Raw genomic sequence first — 14,068 nt, forward strand, 5'->3', positions numbered from 1 at the left:
AATGGAGATAAAGATCCAAAACTCTTGCACTTAGCAGTTAGGGCTGTCTGGGTGTTCCAGGAGGACCTGCACCTTTGGGAGGGGTCTCCAGCTAGGAGAGAGAAGCTCCATTCCGGTGGTTTGGGCCAGAAGTGACTTGCAAGGGGCTCAGTAATGGATGGGAAGTGAGAAAATGGAGGTGATGGGCGAAGGAGAAATACGGGATCATCTTTTTCAGGGGATAAGCTCAAGGGAGAGTATTTAAAGGTAGATGGACAGCTTTGAGAATGGATATAGACAACAGGAAGGCAGTTAACAGTTAGGGAGAGATCCAAGATGAAAGAATGATGAAGGGGATAACTGGGGGGGCTGAAAGTGTCCCCAAGTTCTGGTTGGGGAATCTGGGTCAGTAAATTCCTGAAGATCAAGTGTCCAGAGGCAGGATAAGGGGGTGAGAGAGGAGATTGGAATAGATGATACTGAGAATACAAGGATGGGGATGGACTTGGCAGGATGCTCTTCTTCATAACTAGGGAGAAGGTGGTGAAGATGTAGATTGCTGGGTTGGTTGGTTTGTTTTTAACTCTTACCTTCTCTCTTAGAATCAATACCAAGGATCGATTCCAAGACAGAAGAGTGGTCAGGGCTAGGCAATGGGGGTTCAGTGACATGTCCAGGGTAATACAGCTAGGAAGTATCTGAGGTGAGACCAGATTTGAACCCAGGTCCTCTAATATCTAGACTTGGCTCTTTTTCCACACATCCACCTAGCTCCCTTTGTAGAGTGGTTGATTTTTATTTTTTAAAAATCCTTACCTCCTGTCTTAGAATCAGTACTGTGTAAGGGCAAGTAAGGGCAAGATTAAGTGACTGGTCCAGGGTCACTCTGCTAGAAAGTGTCTGAAGCCAGATTTGGTCCCTGAACCTCACATCTCTAGGCCTGACTTCTATTCATTGAGCCTCCCAGCTGCCCCTGGACTTCACTGGCCAATAACTATGGTGTCCCATCAGCATCCCTCCTGGGCCTTCTCTTCTCCCTCTAAACTGCTTTACTAGGTAATCTCATCAGCTCCAAATGCTTTACCTATTCTCTATGCTAATGTTTCAGGAATCTTTATCTTTATTTAATCATCCTACTTAACTGCTCTGCTGATTTCAAGATTTTGGGTTTTTTTAAACCCTTTGTCTTACAATCAATACTAAGTATTCCTTTCTAGGTAGAAGAGTGGTAAGGGCTAGGCAATGGAGGTCAAGTGACTTGTCCAAGGTCACACAGCCAGGAAGTGTCAGATCACATTTGAACCCAGGACCCCCTGTCTCTAGGCCTGGCTCTCTGTCCCCTGATCCACTTAGGTGCCCCTTGATTTCAAGTTTTGCATTTCTAACTACATTTCAGACATCTTGAACCAGAAACCCATTTTAATTGTCTTACAATCCAACAAGGCCCAAACTGAATTCAGGCTCTTTCTCCCCCTAGTCTACCTTCCCCACTACTGTAGAGGCAACCCAGGTGTCATCCCTCAACTCTGTTTTTTTTAAGCCCTTACCTAACACTTTAGTGTTGGCAAAAGAGTGGTAAGGGCTAGGCAATGGAATCAAGTGACTTGCCCAGGGTCACCCAGGTAGGATGTGTCTGAGGCCAAATTTGAACCCAGGGCCTCCCATCTTTAGGCCTGGCTCTCAATCCACTGAGCTACCCAGCTGCCCCAATCCCACAACTCATCAGGATCACTCACTCATGTGGCCAAAGCCTATTTGATTTTGCCTTCCCAATATTTCCCCAGGATGCCGCCTCTCCTCTGATACTGTTGCCACCCTAAAGCAGACTCTTGTGTCCTCACTCTTTGACCACTGGAATAGCCCACTGGTTGTTCTGACTGCCACAAATCTCTCCTCACTCCACTCCATCCTCCATTCAGCCATCTGTGATTTCCTTCAAGCTCAGGGTCCATCATTTCACCTCCTCTATTCAATAATCTCTAGTGGCTCCCTATTACCTCCAGAATCAAATACAAAATCCTTTGCCATTCTAAGTCCTTCATAACTTTAACCCCCTCCTCTACCTTTCCAGGCTTCATATACCTGAAACTTTGAGCACCCTCCCCTCAATATTCTTCAATCCATTGACATTGACCTACTATGTGTCAGGCACATGCTAAGTGCTCCAGGTACAAAAAGAGGCAAAAGATAATCTCTGCCCTCAAGTAACTCACAGTCTCACAGAGGGGACAATAAATAAATATCTGGACTAGCTTTATACAGGGTGAAATGGAAACAATTGGTAGAGGGGAAGGTGGTGTAATAGATAGAGCAATGGACCTGAAGTCAGGAAAACCTGAGTTCCAATCCAGCCTCACACATTTAAGTCACACACTAGTGTGAGCCTGCGCAAATCACTTAACCCTGTTTGCCTCAGTTTCCTTATCTGTCAAATGAGCTGGCAAACCACTGGGATCTTTGTCAAGAAACCCCCAAAAGGGGTCATGAAAGGCCAGATCTGCCTGTAGAACATCTAGAATGGAGATGAATTGAGAAAGGTTTGCTGCAGAAAATGAGATTTTAGCTGGCACTTGAAGGAAGCCTGGAAAGCTCAATAAATGAAAAGACTATGTCTGATGCTTCCATCCTTTGAGAGGTAGGAGAGCTGGATTTGGAGCCAAGAGGACGGGTTAAAAAATGACTTTATGAGCTCTGTGATGGGACAAGTCATTGGTTATTCATTTTGAGACTGAATTCCCTGTCTTCTCCTTCCAATTAGAGGAGGAGTGGCAAGTGGCAGGCTTGATCCCCAAACTAATGGGCACAGGAGCTTTCCAACCTGGGACAGCTGCCCTTGGTGAGCTAACCAGTTGGCTTTCTGGTCCCCATGACAAATTTGTGGGTCTTTTGGTGGCTTTAGCCATAGTGACACTCAGAATTCCAGAAATAAAGTTATCTGCCACTCCAACAGCAGGGAAGAAAAGCATATGCCATCATGCCCCGGTAGGCTAGTCATTTAATCATATTCTTTTTTTTTTAACCCCTTACCTTCCATCTTGGAATCATTGCTAACCATTTTCTGGTCATTATGCAGCCATTTTTTTTTAACCCTCACCTTCCAACCTTGGAGTCAATACTGTGTATTGGTTCCAAGGCAGAAGAGTGGTAAAGGCTAGGCAGTGGGGGTTCAGTGACTTGCCCAGGGTCACACAGCTGGGAAGTGTCTGAGGCCAAATTTGAACCCAGGACCTCTGGTCTCTCAACCCACTAAGCTACCCTGCTGCCCCCCATTTAATCATATTCTGACTCAGTTTCCTCATCCAGAAAACCAGGGAATTGAATTAGATGATAGAGATGCCCTAGGGATATCAAATCAAAATGGAGAAACTGACTCCCAGAGGTGGAGTACAGTATGTAAATCTCAGATAAGGCAGGAGGTGTGGTCTCAGAATCCAGAGAAAGGGCACATGAGATGCTCCCTCCCCCCGGGGGCATGGGCTTTACACCCCTGCTGGGTGGGTGAACTTCCTCCTCCTTGGAATCTAGTTAAGATTCTGGTTTAACCCATTATAAGTAAATGTCTGCTGGGTAGGGAGGGATCTTTTGTTTTTCCTGCCATCTCCAGCATTTAACATAATGGTTACTATCAGGTTAAATGCTAATTGGTTGATTGACTTAACCTTGGAGAGCCTGGGCTTAAGGCCCAGGAGGTACCAAAGATGGTAGGAGTTAACTTGGGGGGGAGGGGATGAAGAGGAAGGAGAAGGGAGAAAACTTCTGCCCTTTGCCATCCCCTGACTCTTCTCCCTTCCCCCCCCCCCCAGCCCCTTCTGGTCTTTTCTTTCCCTTTTCCAAGCATATTCTTTTCCCCTTTCATGGCTCCACAAATTCTCCAATGACCCTGTGGGTCCCTCAAGCAGGTCCATCTTCTAGTTGAGGTCACAGAGGTTTTAATAGCCAGATTGACATGTTCAGGCTCACTGGACTTGGGGGTCAGATCCTGCCTGTGTGACCCTGCAAGGCCTGCCTCAGTTTCCCCAACTATATGAAGGGATTAATAATAGCATTACCCTTTCAGGGTTGTTTTCTGGATCAAATGAGTCTTTATAAAGGTCCTAATAAACCTTATTTATTTATTTTTTAAACCTTTACCTTCTGGCTTAGAATCAACCCGGTGTATTGGTTCTAAGGCAGAAGAGGAGTAAGGGCCAGGCAAGGGGGGTCAAGTGACTTGCCCAGTTAGGAAGTGTCTGAAGCCACATTGGAACCCAGGACCTCCCATCTCCATCCACTGAGCTATCTGGCTCCCCCCTCCCCCCCCCCACAATAAACTTTAAAGAGCTCTAGACACCCTGGCTGCAGAGAAAAGGTCTCCTTCCTAGAATGCACTCTATGAATATTTATTGAGACTTGAATGTGCTTTGTTAAAACCCTCTGGTCTCTTCCCCATCCTTCTCCATCCCATCACCCCCATCTCTAGGGATTCTGGGCCCCAGGTGATGGTAAAGTTTGGCCTAGCTTTGGGGATTCCCAGTAGCCTCTGGGCAGGGGACAGGATGGAGCCCCCAAGGGACCCTGTACTCAGAAGGACCCAGAAGATCCTGGCTCCAGGGCAGGAAGTCTGGACTTGGGTTTTCTCATCTCTAAAATGGGAACATCCATGGCTTCTACCTCACAAAGGACAGTATCATAGAAAAGGCCCCCAAGAAGGAGGGGATCTGAAATGGGGGAGGGAGGGGATATTGAAGGACTCCATCCGGGATCCTGGAGTTTGCCCTGGAAACTGCTTGGGTGGGGGCTGAGGAGGGTGGGGGGGAGGTGGGTGGGGGCTGAGGAGGGTGGGGCTTTGTGCAGTGGAAAGCAGGTATATGAGAGGGGCTCCTGGAGTTCCAATCCAGATCTCCTGGCATCCTCTTGGGACCTTAGGAAGCCTCATTCTCACAGGAGCGACTCCAGCCCAGACCTCAGTGGAAGGTGAGCCAAAGAGCCTTTCCAGGCCTGACAACCTGTCTCCTCTCCCTCCTTCCTTCCCTTTTCCGTCCCTTCTGCCTCCTATCCTTTTGGATGTTCTGTAATTCTGGCCCCCTGCCTGTCCCCCAGTGGAGCTCCTTCCAGCCAGCATCCTCTGGCTAGGCTTGCAATGAGTTCAAGTTAATTGGCTTTGAAGAACAGGATTAATTGTTTAAGGATGCAAGACCTGAGATACAAATTGAGCCTTTTTCCTCTTTATATGTATATATATTAAACGTGTCTAATGACTTGGCTAGGGTCACTTGGGGTTAAGCCCTTGCCTTCTTACAGTATGGCGGTTGCCCCCTCAGGAAGAAAAGCAAGTAGGAATGGCCGGGGAGTCAATCCACAAGTCTGGGGACTGCAAGTTTAAATTGAATTATAATTTCATTGGGATACACAGATGTAGCCTGATATTATTCTCCCTGGGGAAGAGAATAGCATCCAGTAACTGGATTTTAATTTAATTTAATAACTTGTAGTCCATTTCAACCCCGGGAAGGATATGCTTTTTGTTTGTGTAAATTCATCTTTCAACTTCAATGCAATATATATTATAGTGCTTTTTATTTTTTGTCATTGATTGCTGCTTTGTGGATCTGGTGCTATAACACTTTTAATTTGATTAGAATTTTTCTAGCTCGCTTTATTGGGGGGTGCATTAATGATACAGAAGCATTTTCTTGATAAAAATCTGCTTCACATGTTGTTGCCTCTTAAGAAATCAATAGTAATCAATACTGTATTGGTTCCAAGGCAGACTGAAGGGTTAGGCAATGAGGGTGAAGTGACTTGTCCAGGGTCACCCAGCTGGAACCCAGGACCTAGCTCAATCCACTGAGCTACCCAGCTGCCTCCACTTGGCAGGCCTGCACTTCTACTTCCAAGGGGAGGGTGCTCACCAGAATAACCTAGCCTGAGCTGCACCTCCTAACTTGGGGCCCTTATTTAATGTATCAGACTGATAAGTGCTCCCAGTTGGGACTTGCATGAGGATTAAGTTGCTATCAGAATGGATAAAGGAGATGGAGGACGACTTGGACTTGTCATTCCTAGCTGGGATCACTTGTGAAGAAGAATCCGTCCCTCGGTGGGAAGCATTTAGTATTTGGTGATGATGTTGGTTATAAGGTAATACAGCAATATGGGCTGGTATTAATAATATGCGGTAACTTGGGATAGGATGGAAACTGCAGAAATGCAAAGGCAAAAGTGACTTGCTAGCTGGGAGCTTTCATTTGGCATGTGATAGTTTAGGGGCAAATCAATCCAACAGACACTTGCCAATGGTCGTTCCTTCCCTCTGGCTTTTTTGGGGGGACATCGGAACCCTGGCTGCTAGCCCAAATCCACTTGTGCTCTCATTGGACCTGCCAGTTCTAGAGGCAAAAGATCTGTCAGGTCTGCAGCACAGACACGGGATAGAGAATGTAAGTGGCAAGTCTGGGAAGTTGCCTACAGAGGAGCAGCTAGACTTGCGCCTCCTAACTTGGAGCACTTCTTTAATTCATTAGAGATAAGTGCTCCCAGTGGGGAGGAGCCAGTCTGAGGGACTCTCCAAGTGCTAAGGGGGAACCTGGATGTGCTGCTTCGTGCATACTTGATGCCTGCATAACCTAGACTTGGACTTTCTAGCTGGGAGCATTTGTTTGGTTTTGAAGATCAATAAGTGCTGCCAGTTAGGATGTGGCAGTCTAGGAGTAAGGCTGAAGGCCCAGCAATAATGGGTTTCTTGCTTCAGAAGGCGAGAATGATCACTGCTTTCTAGCTGGAACTCCAGCAGGATTACTAGGCTGGCACCTCCTAACTGGGAGCACTTGTTTGGTTTTGAAGAATAAGTGCTCCCAGCTGGGATGTGACAGTCTAGGAATAGATCCCTGGGAGCACTTATCCCAGTCTGGGAACAAAGGCAATAATAGAATGACTAGCAGAAATTTTAGTTTAAAGGGAGAATGATTGCTTCCTAGCAGTAACAAGTGTTGGATTTGCTCTTGAGCTACCCATCTACCTATGGACTAATTTTGCCTAATGGGATTATTTTCTACTGTTCTCAATGGCAGCATGGAAGTTCAGGATGGAAATTAACCTTTTTCATTTTACCAAGCTAAGCCATTTATTTTACCAGTATATCCTTTGCCTTTTCCTTTTGCAAATAAGGTAAATGGCTCTAACTGGGAAGATTTACTTTAGTGTTCTGGGCCTCTGGGAAATGAGGGCCATATTGAACTCGGGACCTCCCCTCTCCATGCCTGGCTCTTAATCCATCCCCCTCTTTCATTCAGGTTTATGATGTGTGCAAGTTCATGGTTAAATCTCTAGTGCATGTCAAGGCAGTTCTAGGCTTGTACCTCCTTACTGGGAGCACTTATTTGATTCTGAATAATAAGTGCTCCCAGTTGGGATGTGGAAGGCTAAGGTCAGAGCACAAACTCCCAGTTCCTAGTTAGGCTGTGCAGGGGAGAAGTTCACAATGCCTCATCTAGAAGGTGAGAATGGGGTTTGCCTTGCCTCAGATTCTAGGATGTCTTCAGGGACATCCTACATCAATACAGCACTTGAAACAGCCCAATTCACTCCCAATTTGAGTTTGTCAGGTAGGTGTGTCTGAGGTTTAGTCCAGTTTGATCAGTGTTTTGCCACTTTGGCCTCAAAGGTGAAGTAGCAGAAGGTGAGGATGACCTGGGCTGGCACCTCCTTACTGGGAGCACTTATTTGATTCAGAGTAATAAGTGCTCCCAGTTGGGATGCGACAGTCTAGGGAACAAAGCAATAATAGAATGACCAGCACAAACTTCTGACATGCCCAGGGCTTTGCTTCAAAGGTGAGGATGATCACAGCTTTCTAGCAGGATTACTAGGCTTGTGCCTCCTTACTGGGAGCACTTATTTGATTTTGAATGATAAGTGCTCCCAGTTGGGATGTGGAAGGCTAAGGTCGAAGCACAAACTCCTGACATCCCAGTAGCTCCTGACATACAGTACTTTGGCTTTCAGGTGAAATTGCTTTCTAGAGTTTCACCACCTAACCTGGAGCACTTATTAAAGTCTTTAGAAAGCTCAAGTGTTCCTAGTTAGGGTGTGCAAAGGGAGAATGTGAGAGTTATACCTCATCTCCTAGAAGGTGAGAATGGGGTTTGCTTTCCCTCTGAGATGCTGGGATGTCTTCAGGGGACATCCTAGATAAAAAGCAATAATAGAATGATCAGCACAACTTCTGTACAGGACCTTTGCTTTAAAGATGAGAATGCTTCCTAGATGAGGCTTACCTAGGCCGGCACCTCCTAACTGGGAGCACTTATTTGATTTTCAATAATAAGTGCTCCCAGTTGGGATGCAACAGTTTAGGAACATTAATCTCTTGCATCAACCAATCCACAGGAATTGCTTCCTGTACTATGGACATAGTTTCAGAGGAGACCTTGCTGAGATGATTTATTTAAGGAATAAGTGCTATAGAATTTGATATTCTTTGGCGTGTAGGTCTCTTGCTCTTATGGGCTTGAAGATGGTCTCAGATGAGCTTTTATCTTCAGTTGTCTTAGTCTAAGGATCTACGGATTCATCCTCATAGTTCAGTGCTTAATTCCAGTAAGTCCCAAGTAAGAAGTCAGGATGTTTTTCTTCCCCCTGGTTGGGAGAAATTCTGGCAATTTCAGTCAAACCTAGACCTGTATCTACCTGGAAGCACTTACTTGATTTGGGACAGAATCATCATCAAACTTGTACAGTACTTTTGCTCAAGGTTGAGAATTACTTAGGCTTGCACTTTCTAACTGGGAGGACTTATTTGATTCAGAGTAATAAGTGCTCCCAGTTGGGATGTGACAGTCTCAAGGAACAAACCAATAATAGGATGATGAGCACAGACTTCTGACATGCCCAGGGCTTTGCTTCAAAGGTGAGGATGATCACAGCTTTCTAGCAGGATTCCTAGGCTTGTGCCTCCTTACTGGGAGCACTTATTTGATTTTGAATAATAAGTGCTCCCAGTTGGGATGCAACAGTTTAGGAACATTAATCTCTTGCATCAACCAATCCACAGGAATTGCTTCCTGTACTATGGAATAAGTGCTATAGAATTTGATATTCTTTGGAGTGTAGGTCTCTTGCTCTTATGGGCTTGAAGATAGTCTCAGATGAGCTTTTATCTTCTTCAGTTATCTTAGTCTAAGGATGTAAGGATTCATCCTCATAGTTCAGTGCTTAATTCCAGTAAGTCCCAAGTAAGAAGTCAGGATGTTTTTCTTCCCCCTGGCAAGGCCTAGACCTGTATCTACCTGGAAGCACTTACTTGATTCGTGCTTCCATTTGGGACAGAATCATCATCAAACTTGTACAGTCCTTTTGCTCACAAGGTTGAGAATTACTTAGGCTTGCACTTTCTAACTGGGAGGACTTATTTGATTCAGAGTAATAAGTGCTCCCAGTTGGGATGTGACAGTCTGAAGGAACAAACCAATAATAGAATGACCAGCACAGACTTCTGACATGCCCAGGGCTTTGCTTCAAAGGTGAGGATGATCACAGCTTTCTAGCAGGATTCCTAGGCTTGTGCCTCCTTACTGGGAGCACTTATTTGATTTTGAATAATAAGTGCTCCCAGTTGGGATGTGGAAGGCTAAGAAAGCAATAATAGGATGACCAGCACTCCTGATGAGTGCAAAGATGAGGAACAAGCACTTTACCAGCACAGCTTCATTATTTCCAAGCAGCAACTAAAGACGACTAGGCCGGCACCTCCTACCTGGGAGCACTTATTTGATTCAGAGTAATAAGTGCTCCCAGTTGGGATGTGACAGTCTGGGAACAAAGCAATAGAATGACCAGCACAAACTTGACATGCACATGACTTGCTTTAATGGTGAAGAATCATTGCTTCCTAGCAGTAACTTAGGCCTCCTAACTGGGATGTCTGGGACAGTCTGGGCGCACTTATCCCAGTCTGGGAACAAGCAGAAACTTTAAGCAAGCAACAAGCTTGAGGATGACCTAGGCTGGCACCTCCTACCTGGGAGCACTTGTTGATTCAGAGTAATAAGTGCTCTCAGTTGGGATCTGACAGGCTGGGAGCACTTATCCCAGTCTGGGGACAAGCAATAAAGATGACAATGATTGCTTCCTAGCAGTAGGAGTTGGGGATCACCTAGGCTGGCACCTCCTACCTGGGAGCACTTGTTTGATTCAGAGTAATAAGTGCTCCCAGTTGGGATGCGGCGGTCTAGGAACAAAATCATTACTTCAACCAATCCACCTTCCAGGGCCGCACAGCTGGGAAGTGTGGCCAGATAGGAACCCAGGACCTCCTGTCTCTAGGCCTGGCTACCCAGCTGCCCCCATACCTTCTGTCTTCTGCCCCAGCAGAAACTTCTAACATGGAGAATGATCTGCTTAATGCAGGATTTTCTTCCCCTTGTTGAGCTCCCAGTTGGTGTGACAGGAAGAAACCACTGAGCACTTGTCCCAGACTGGGGTGACCAGCAGAAACCGAGGCTTGTGTCTGGGAGAACCTGCCACCACATGGACAGGCCTTTCCTTCCAAAAGGCCGAGAATTGCTTAGGCTGGGAGGATTTGAGCTTCGAAGGCTTGCAGCTAGAAAGAGTAGAAAGAGTGTAAAACAAGGTGACAAAGCAAGGCAGAATTTCTCTGAATGCTGAAAGCTCTCCCCAGGGCTCCCCAGACAGTTCAACTGACCCCCCTTCCCTCCCGGGGCCCTCAAAAGCAAAGATTGGCTGATTAATGGCCAGGGGATGGAGAACCGCATCCCAAGACAGTCAGCTCCCAGGGTATAAGGGTTCGGTACTATAGGATGGAAGGTTCAATCCTCTTACTTCCCTGAGATCTTGGTGGATGGGGTGATGGTACAGGGTGCCGGGTTGTTGCCCAGGTACCAGGATTCCTTTCTCCAGTCTGTATGGCCTGTTTGCTGATCCTGTACTGCCTTACCTGGACAGGTGGCAGAGCTGGGAAGCTGCACCAGCCCTGGTGGCTAGGCCAGGGGGATCCCCAGACCCTGGGAGACTCCTGCAGTAATGAGGGCTGGCCTGTGCTGTCAATACTCCTGAGTGGGCAGGACAGGAGGAGGGTCCGTAGTAGAGCTTTAGTCCCTCCCTTGAGTGAGATGGCATGACCAAGAAGGACTGAGGACCATCCCTGCTCCAAGATGACTGCCTGATCCAGGGGTGGGATTCAATGTGGCCATTGGCACCTTGGGATGAATATTAGGATCAGTGCGCAAAGCAGAATACCTGGTCCCTTTACCACGGGCTTGGGTGTGGGGAGTGCTGGCTCACTAGGTCCACTGGGGTTATTTTATTTTGTAGGCCTTCAAAGGAAGGCTGAGGGTGACTCCTGGGCCCCGGGCTGCATCCTGGACTAGAGCCTTACCTGCATCCCTGTCCAGGTCCTGCCTAAAGGCAGCTGGGATCTAGCAACAATCCAGCCTGTCCTGGAGTAATGATGGGGGTACCCAGTGTATGGGATGGGCTCTGAAGGAAGGGGGGGGTAGAGAACTCTCAAGGGGATGGGGATGGGGGTAGGGGGAGGGGGAGGGGTTGTGGTAACAACACAGGGAGGTGGCTCCTCAGTCTCCCCTTGAGCACAGGGGGAGGCTTGCTCAGCCTGATTCCCAGATCTGTAGTCCGCTCTGGGGGCCTTCACCTGTGTGTTCCCCTATGGAATTAAGGAGGAAGGAGATTCTGGGGAGAAAGAGGGTGATCTGAAATGCCTCAACACAACTGTCAGAATTCATCTGCTAAAAGAAAAAGGAAGCTATTGGGTGTTGATGATTCCTAAGGGGAAAACAAAGGAATTTAACATGAGTGTGATGTGCCAGAACATCCTGCCTTTGCTTCATGGTTTTCATGAAATCAGTCATTTCTTACTAGAAAATGTTTAGTTACAAAACACAAGTGAGGAAAGGAGGGTTTGTCCATCTGTGACTTCCTGGGGTGGGGACTGAGCTCAGTCATTGAGCAGAATTTCTTCATCTTGGCCATTTAATAGCACATGTTGCACAATTTCCACAATATGAAAGAAAAAGGTAATTCTGCCACTGTTGTCTCTCTGTCCATCTATAGACACATCAACTGTCTTGATACACACCCACAGCCACAATACCACTCATTTGAACCACAAGCTCCCCCCCCCCCCCCCCCGTGGGAGGAGGTTCAAGGTGGATCAGTACAAATTGTGATCCTCTGAGGATGGATTCTTTTGCCTGGTTATCTGATTATTCACTAAATACTAACATAACCCTCACTCAGCAGTTCAGTTTTCTATAGCAGCCCACAAATTGGGGGGGGGGACGCCGACCTGTCCCTATAGAGAAATAGAAGGTAATAAGAAATGGGGAGAGAAAATGGGATGTTCAAAAGGCCCCCCCAGGGGCCCAGGGATAAACAGGGAGAGGAAAATGTGAAAGGAGGAAGTCAGAAGGGAGGGGAACACAGACATTCATGGCCATGACAGTGAATGGGATGAACTCATGAAAAGGAAGCCCATGAAAAGGAAGAGGAGAGGAAGAGAAAAGGAGAGGATGAATTACAAGAAACATACTTGAGGGGCAGCTGGGAGGCTCAGTGGACTGAGCCAGGCCTAGAGCCATTCCAAACTGGCCTCCCCATACACTTCATAACTTAGCCCACATTGTCCAGTCCAAATGGCATAGCATACAGATTTGGAGCTTAGAGATGGAATAGAAACAACCTACCCTATGAGCACTAGATAAATTTTTCTTAGAGCTAACAGGTATCTGGAGAAAACGGAACAGGGAATACTCTCTCACAGCACCTCTTGTGGTACCTGCACAAAGACCATGCATTGGGCCACAGAGGCCATCTCAACAAAAAGGTTGTTTCTTCCTCCTTCCCAGAACATTTGAGTGTCCTCCACAGCTCCAACCACCTGTTGCAGCCTTTCTGACTTGTCTCTTAACAACCTAAAGCACTGGGATGACCCGCCCCCCCCCCCTCCCCTGAGCCTTCCTGTTTTCCTCTTCCCCTCTGACCATCCTCCAAAGCCTGTGAGGCCAGGGAGCTCCTGGCATTGCTGAGGCTGGCACTGATGGCCTCAGTGTGGAGCTGAGTGCGAGGAAGATACAGCCGACCAGCTTCAAAGAGCTCCACTGTCCATGTACTGCAAGCTACTCGGGCACACCTGGCTCGCCATGATTTCTGGCTTTAACATCATGGACAGCCTCCTTATCCCCCCTCAGCGCTGCCCTTGGCACTCACCTTCTTAGGACCCTTGGTTAAAAGTTTGGGCAATTTATATTTATATTCCAAATAGTCGCCCATCTCGCCTAGATTGTCCCATATAGTTGGGCTCTTGACACAGCAGAGGTGAGATCACCCCAGAGCAGGCCACTCCAATCCCCATAAAATGTGGAGGGTGCCAGGAGAGGCCTCAAACTTGGGAATTCTTCTTAAGGAAGAACTGGCCCACTATGAAAACAGCCTACTGGGCAAAAAGCCACAGGACATTCACACGCAGGGCTTAATGACACCCTAATATCTTCCTGCAGTCCCAGAAGACCTTCAACCCGATTAGGATTAAAGCTGAACCAAAACAGCAACCAAACATCCAACAGAACTGCTAAAACAGTCCGAAACTAGGACCTGACTAGGAGTCTGGGGATTAGACTCCTAGTCAGGCCCTGGGGTAAAACAAGACAATTCTGGCAGAATAGAGTGGAACAGGACAGATGGTCCCAAAATCAGCCCAAATTCCGTCTGAAATCTCAAGTACCAGAACCAGGGGTGGGCTCGGGAGAGGACATCATCCACTTCCTCCAATTTCTGACCCAGTCCCTCACAGGAGTTGCGGAATGCATGCTTGAGAAAGGGGTTCAAGTCTCCACAGGAACTAGTATAGCAAAGGCTGCCCAAGTATAATTTGGGTTAGAACCCCAGCCATTTAGCCACAAGCCATGGACCCAGAGACTTGCCACAAGCCCCTGCAGGCACACAGCAGCCCTCTGAAGTCCTTACATCCTGATCCCGGGGCTCCAACTGAAGTGGGACACCTAGAATATTGGTTATTGGAACCAGAATTTATTAATGAAAAATTATAGAGGTTTCACAGGTACAAGTGATACTGTCA

The sequence above is a fragment of the Monodelphis domestica genome, chromosome 4 (genome assembly GCF_027887165.1).
Source record: "Monodelphis domestica isolate mMonDom1 chromosome 4, mMonDom1.pri, whole genome shotgun sequence".
NCBI classification, from domain to species: domain Eukaryota; kingdom Metazoa; phylum Chordata; class Mammalia; order Didelphimorphia; family Didelphidae; genus Monodelphis; species Monodelphis domestica.